This window comes from Canis lupus, chromosome 6, assembly GCF_011100685.1.
Source record: "Canis lupus familiaris isolate Mischka breed German Shepherd chromosome 6, alternate assembly UU_Cfam_GSD_1.0, whole genome shotgun sequence".
NCBI lineage: Eukaryota > Metazoa > Chordata > Mammalia > Carnivora > Canidae > Canis > Canis lupus.
In genome coordinates, this window is record NC_049227.1 from 45,093,953 (window position 1) to 45,100,684 (window position 6,732).

A 6,732-nucleotide genomic window follows, 5' to 3' on the forward strand; every position below is an offset into this window, starting at 1 on the left:
ATATGTAACATAAAATGTATTATGTGAACCATTTTTAAGTGCACAGATCAGCAACATTACATACTTTTACACTGTTGTGCCAGCACTACCACCATCCACCTCTAGAACTTTTGTCATCTTCCCAAGCTGAAACTTGCACCCACAAAACAGTAAGTCCCACAGCCCCATCCCCTAGAGCCCAGCGGCTACCATTCTACTTTCTAGCTCTATGAATTTGACTAGTCCAGTACTTCCTGTAAGTGAAATTCATACGGTATTTGCCTGCTGTTAATGGCTCATTTCACATAAACTAATGTCTTTAAGTTTCATGTATGTTGTAGTTTGTGTGAGAATTTTCTTCCTTTTCAAGTTTTTCTCCAATTTTAAAAGTTAGGATTCTGAAAGCTTTACATATAACTTAACAGCAACTCTATATTTTTTCTATTTTATTCTAAAAATGCAGGTTTAGACCTTCTGAAATTTTCTTGTCCCACCCACAAGTTAAAATTCACAGTTTAAAAACTCCTCATCAGTAGTATTTCCTGAAGCTAAGTCTGAGTTAAAGCAAATACAAGGCACAGATTCAGGAATAATGTGAGATGAAGAAAAATAAAGAAATATAAAATGGGACCAGTTAATTTGCGTTCGTATTGTGTGCACATTATGAGCTCAGATGCGTATGTTCTGTATTCCTTGTGTTCTGGAATGATAGTGACATTATGAAGTCTAAGAACCAATGGCAGACCCTAAACCATGATAATATGAGGAATCACTGGAAAAAGTGAGAATGCTTAGCCCAGCAAATGTGATCATATTTTAAATATTAAGGGTTCTTATAATTTCTCTAACTGGTATTATCACATGGTATGGTAATAATGATGGCCTACACTTAAGGGACAATATATATTAGCACTTTTCTTGGAGTTTGTGGCAGAAACATTACTATATACTCACCTAACCTACTTCCTCTTCTCCCTGGAAGGCCCCAGCCTTCATTTCCCAGCCCTTTTATGTTCAGATGTGGCACATGACTAGTTCTGGCCAATGGAATGTGGGAAGAAGAGATGGGCGACAGCTCTAGACGATGGTGGCTAAGAGCCTGTCTGCCTTTTCCACTTTGTTGGTTGACCATTATCACTGGATCCACCAGAGAGGATCCAGTAGAAGTATCTGCTGTCCTAGTGGGCAATGATGCTCCCGTATAGAAGCAGCCTGGAGATAGGTAATATTGTTTTCCTCATAGGTATTATACAAATGGAGAAATGAGACCAGAGAGTTTAAGTAACTTGCCCAAAGTCACAGAACTGTTAAGTGTTGGGGACAAATTTCAAGACAAGCCAGTTTGTTCCAGAGTCTGTGCTCTTCACCACCAGATCTACCCCTTGGTTCTGAGTAGCATTTAACTCATTTAATTCTCACAGCAATTCCATGAGGTGTTATCCCCATTCCTTCGGGGGAGAAACTGAATTTGAGGAAGGATAAATGGTTACTAAACTCCAGAATTAACATTTGAGTCCAAGGTTGTAAGACTCCAGAGCTATTTTCAATACGCCAGGCCTTTTGCAGCATTAGCTACACAATGTAGATAAAGGAGTTCTGCAATTCTGGAGAGCAGAGGAAGCCATAAGGAGTGGACGTTCCAAGAAAATCCATTTTGACTTAATGATGGAAGATTTTTCTAACGACTTGATCTGTTCAAGCTGCCTCATGAGGCAGCGGTTCTCCGTCACAGGGTTGCCACACAGGCCAGAGGATCCTTTAGGGTAGACAGACATTTTAAAGATGATTTATCCCATGTGGCATGTGTTGTACCTCGTGATCTCTAAAAAGCTTTCGAATTTTGAAATTCTGTGATAAGGACCTGCTAGGAGGTCTGCCCTTGAGATTCGAGAGTGGCAAAGACCGTACTGCAGAGCCATCCGTGAAGTGACAATCTGTGGGACCCGAAAGTGGCAGGTTAGAGAGAGTTAATCATTAGTGGTCCATAAACTCTATTACCTACAATAACTCTATTAGCTACTTGCTATTGTTAGACTCAGATGCCGGTTGCAGGCGGAGGCTTGATCGACCTCTGTTCCAATTAGCAGGCAGAGGAACCTGGTTGTGAGCCTGGGATGTTGCTGAAGGCAAGGAAACCACCTCAAAGAGACGAGACAGAAGAGGACCAGATGTAAATGTTTTATGGCCCGACAGGCCATTTCCTTGCCCTGCCTCCGTCTGGAGACTCCCCGTCCTGAGACACATCCACTCTGCTTCAGGAAGGCTGACTGACCCGGACCAGCAGCTTCCTCGCTTAATGTATTCATCGTGTCTGAGGTCAGCTTTAATTTTTCAGGTCCTCATCTCCCTGCCTGGGGATAAGTGCATAAAAAGCTCATCATCAAAACATCATGCCCTCAACTCCACAAGTCTTTTGGTATCCTCTTCAGGATTTCAAAAACACAGGCAAAATGCAAGTCACATTTTACATCCGATGTGGGATAATTTTTTTCTCTGCTTTACAGTATGTGCCAAATTTGATTCCTGTGACAATTCATATTGTACAAAGTGAAAGGAAGCTTTCAGCCTGTTCTTTTTTTCTTCCTTCCATATGGCTGATTGATTCATCTCATACTACAAACTCTTTTTCTTACTAAAATGTGATCTCTGGTGCTTTAAATGAATATATCATTGCATAAATGGTGCAGCATGGCACAGTGTTTCCATTTCAAAGCACAAGCTATGGAGTTGGAGAGAACTGGGATTGAAATACAGCCCTGACTACTTATTAGCTTTGAAACAGCGAGCAAGTCACTTAAATTTCTGGGCCTCCATTCCCTTAACTGCAAAATCTGGGTTAAATCTGAAGCTACAAATTCCTTCCCTTGACCTAACAGTTTTCATATCTCTTGATTACTTTATTTAACATTTTTTCACTTGGCAAACAATATCCATTGCCCTACTTCTGTGTGCCAGGCTCAGTATTAGGCATCAGGGAGATAGCAATGACTAAAGCAGCATGATCTCTGACATAATGGAGCTTAGAGTATGCTAGAGAATGTAAGTTAAATAACCAATTACTCAATCGCTTAATTACAATTGTGAGCAATGCGATGAAGAAGAAGAATGGGGCTTAAAAAGAATGATCGATAGGGAATGTGGGGAAGGAAGATCCTACCTACCCTCTTTGGGTCTCTGGTTGGGCCTAAGAATAACAGATTAGCAGGAGAAAAGCATGAAAATTTTATTAAATTATTACATGTGAGAGCCTTCATAAGAGAATGAAGACCCAGAGAAGTGACTGGAACAGGAAGCTTTTATACCTTTTCGACAAAGGAATGATACATTTGTGAGGAATTGATAAGACAAATAGGTTGAGGCCAGGAGTAGTAAATAGTGAAGTACGTAGGAAGATAAAGGTGAGTGTGTAACCAGGTTTGTTTGTACACATTTCTCAACCCCAAATTCCCCATGATAAAAATGTCTTTCTTCCTTCTGTAGAGGGAGAGGACCTTTCACAAGGGAGCTTTATCTCTTGCTTTTAGAAAGAAAAAACAGGGTTAGAACATTCTTCTTGCACCTGCTTTTTCCTTAGTGTCTTAATCACTTAAGAAGTACGTGATTAAGAAATAAGTGATAATAATAAATAATCATTATGCCAAAGTGGCATATTTTGGGGTGATATATTCTAGTTTCCTTTGAGAGCATGACCTATTCTGGAGGATTAGAGAAGGCTGACCTGAGAATCATTTAGGTTAACTTTATTTATTCATTCACTCATTTATTCATTCATGTATTTATTATGTATTCAACAAGTATTTACTCAACACTGAACATATCCCAGGCATTCTCATAGGTTTTAGGGCTATTTTGGAGAAAAGAAGACAAAATCCTCCCAAAGAGCTTCAAATCTAATGATGTTTTTTTCCAATTTCATTCTCAGTACAAAATATGCTATTGGAGACTGAGGAAAATTTGTTATAAGACAATAAAATGGAGAAGGCATTTTGAGGTGAAAGTACTGGCATTTATTTTATGGGAGAGAAGAAAAACAGAAAAGAAATTTAAAGTAAGTTAAGGTAAAGCTTTGGCTGAGAGGAATGTGGAGAAGAAAAATTTATGTATAAAACTTGGTAATTTGTCTGGGGAACTTAGTTTGATGCCAGAATGAGTTCTGATGAGAATATTACTGAGAGCCGTTACTCAGCTCTCTGATTTGGTTGGATGCTTATTCCTTCTAGAATAAATGGTGACATTGTTCACTAGCTTACAGACTCAATGACAAAGCAGAGCAAGCTTCATAATCTGTGAATTTTGCTGTCAAATTCAAATAACATTCCGATACCAATTTCGAAAATCAGGAGCAGTTTTCCTCATTATGAGCATTCTATTTCTTCTTAGTGTTGAGAAAAATTTGCACTGTGGTTTGTTGGTTGTACTTTGTTAACATGTAAATGCGACCATGGATTCCATATTTGCAGATGCAATAATCATTAACCTGCCTACCCCAACAAATGGGTATTGCATATGGGATGTTCAGTTTAGCAACAGGACTGTTGGTTTTGCTTCTAAATATCCCCAAGTATCCACTCTTCTCTCCATCATCAGCTTTTCTAAGTCACAGTCACCTCTAGCCTGGAATAATTACCATAGCCTCTCAATTGGTCTACAATGCATTTATTTTGACCAATCCACTCTACCCCTTTCACACTATGGTCAGAATGACCTTTTCAAATATGCAAACCTGGTTATGCCACTTTCTGCTTATCATCTTCATGATTACGACAGAAGCTCTCTGTGATATTGACTGGTCTTTCTCCTATCTCCCTCTTTAGCTTCATCATGAGTGAGGTCCTCCCTGACCTTCAGTATTCAAAACACAAAGACTTCCACTTGGGCTTTGTCTCACTCTAAGCCTTTGCATGTGCTTACTTCCCCTTTCTAGAAAGGCTGGGAGCAGATGCATGTGCTATCATTTCAACCCCCTTCCTCCAGTGGCCTGGAGAAACTCCAAGTCTAGATCAATGTGTTTTCTTGGTGTGTACAGTAGGTGCCTACTGCAGGTACTGTGAAGAAAGTCACAGTGATTTTAAACACTATTAAGGACTCTAAGATCTATGTGTCATAAAAATGATTTGAAATTTTCAGGTTACAAATAACTGTAACTTGAATTTTCATGGGTGTTTCCCCTTTTACGATACAGATTGAATTATTTTAAGATTTATAATATGAACTTTGACATAATTTATCTTAATTTGTAAAGGACATCCACCAACTTCCAAATCTCCCTTAGGATAGTGAAGTTCTCAGGGAATATTCTCATGTGTTCAGGAACCAGTCTCTTGGCACAAGTTTATCTCATACGTAGGCTCCTTCTCATTGATATTTCCCACCAGATAAGCTGCTTAAAAAGGCTCTTCTTAATATAAGAATTTGAAAGTCCATACCAAGATTTAAGTTCCAGTGTTCTCAAAGACTCCAAATGCTGAGGTGCCAAGATGATGTCATATTCACTTTAAAATCCCTATGTTGGAGGCGTACCCTATTCTGCCTAAAGCAAATCCTCTGTACAGGTGACTGGATAGAAGGATGGACACTACGCTGTCTGTGATTGTTAATTTTATCTGACAACGTGGCTGGTCTCTGATGTCTAGCTGTTTGGTCAAACACCAGTCTAGATCTTACTGTGAAAGTATTTTTTAACATCGATATGGATGGAACTGGAGGGCATCATGCTGAGTGAAGTAAATCAATCAGAGAAAGATGATTTTCATATGGTTTCACTCATATGTGGAATTTAAGAAAAGAGTCCATAAGGGAAAGGAAGAAACTTAATGGGGGAAAAATTAGAGAGGAAGTCAAACTATGAAAGATTCTTGACAGTGGGAAACAGAGGGTTGTCGGAGGGGAGGTGGGTGTGGGAATGGGGTAACTGTGTGATGGGCATTAAGGAGGGAATGTCATGTGATGGACACTGGATATTTTTTTAAGATTTTATTTTTTATTTTTTATCGATTCATGACAGACATAGAGAGAGAGAGAGAGGCAGAGAGACACATGCAGAGGGAGAAGCAGGCTCTTGCTGGGAGCCTGACAAAGGACTCGATCCCGGGACTCTAGGGTGGCACCCTGGGCCAAAGGCAGGAGCTAAACTGCTGAGCCACCCAGGGATCCTCTGAACACTGGATGTTATACTATATGTTGGCAAATTGAATTTAAATGAACAAAAATGAAATTCATAAAATTTTTTTAAAAGTATTTTTTAGATGTATACACTTAAATCATCAGACTTGGAGTAAATTGGTGGGCTTCATTAAATCAGAGGTCTTAAGAAAAAAGACTGAGATCCCCAGAGGAAGAACAAATTCTGCCTTCAGACTGCTTTTGGCTCAAGACTGCAACATTGACTCTTGCCAGGATTTCCATCCTGTTGGCCTGCCCCACAGAATTTTCAGACTTGCCAGCCCTCACAATCACATGGACTAACTTCTTAAAATAAATCTCAAATATCTCTGTCTCTGTTTCTGCATCCTATTAGTTCTGTTTATCTGAAGAACTGTCAGTATTACGCTATCTTCTCCACCTACTAGCCCACTTCCATAGACATTTAATAAAGTCCCTTCCTTTCTGCTTAGTTAAAAAATCCAAAATGCTAACCCCCCAAAAAACAATACATTCAAAATCTTCATGTAAATGTATTCTTTGTAAATTGTTACACAAGTCACCAAATATGATAGGTTGAATAATAGCCTCTTAAAGATGTTGAAGTCTTAA

The 6,732-nt window shown here is 39.2% G+C and overlaps 1 long non-coding RNA gene across 2 annotated transcripts; it reads left to right on the forward strand.

Moving 5' to 3' along the window:
* Nucleotides 1–685: 685 nt before the first annotated feature.
* Nucleotides 686–6,478, forward strand: LOC102152114. Of its 2 annotated transcripts, none has more exons than XR_005360403.1 (4): nucleotides 686–760; nucleotides 2,067–2,295; nucleotides 3,902–4,027; nucleotides 6,215–6,478. It is a non-coding gene; the product is annotated as an uncharacterized LOC102152114 (long non-coding RNA). The 2 variants fall into 2 exon arrangements; XR_005360402.1 differs by having other exon boundaries at nucleotides 691–760; nucleotides 2,064–2,295.
* The last annotated feature ends 254 nt before the right edge of the window (nucleotides 6,479–6,732 follow it).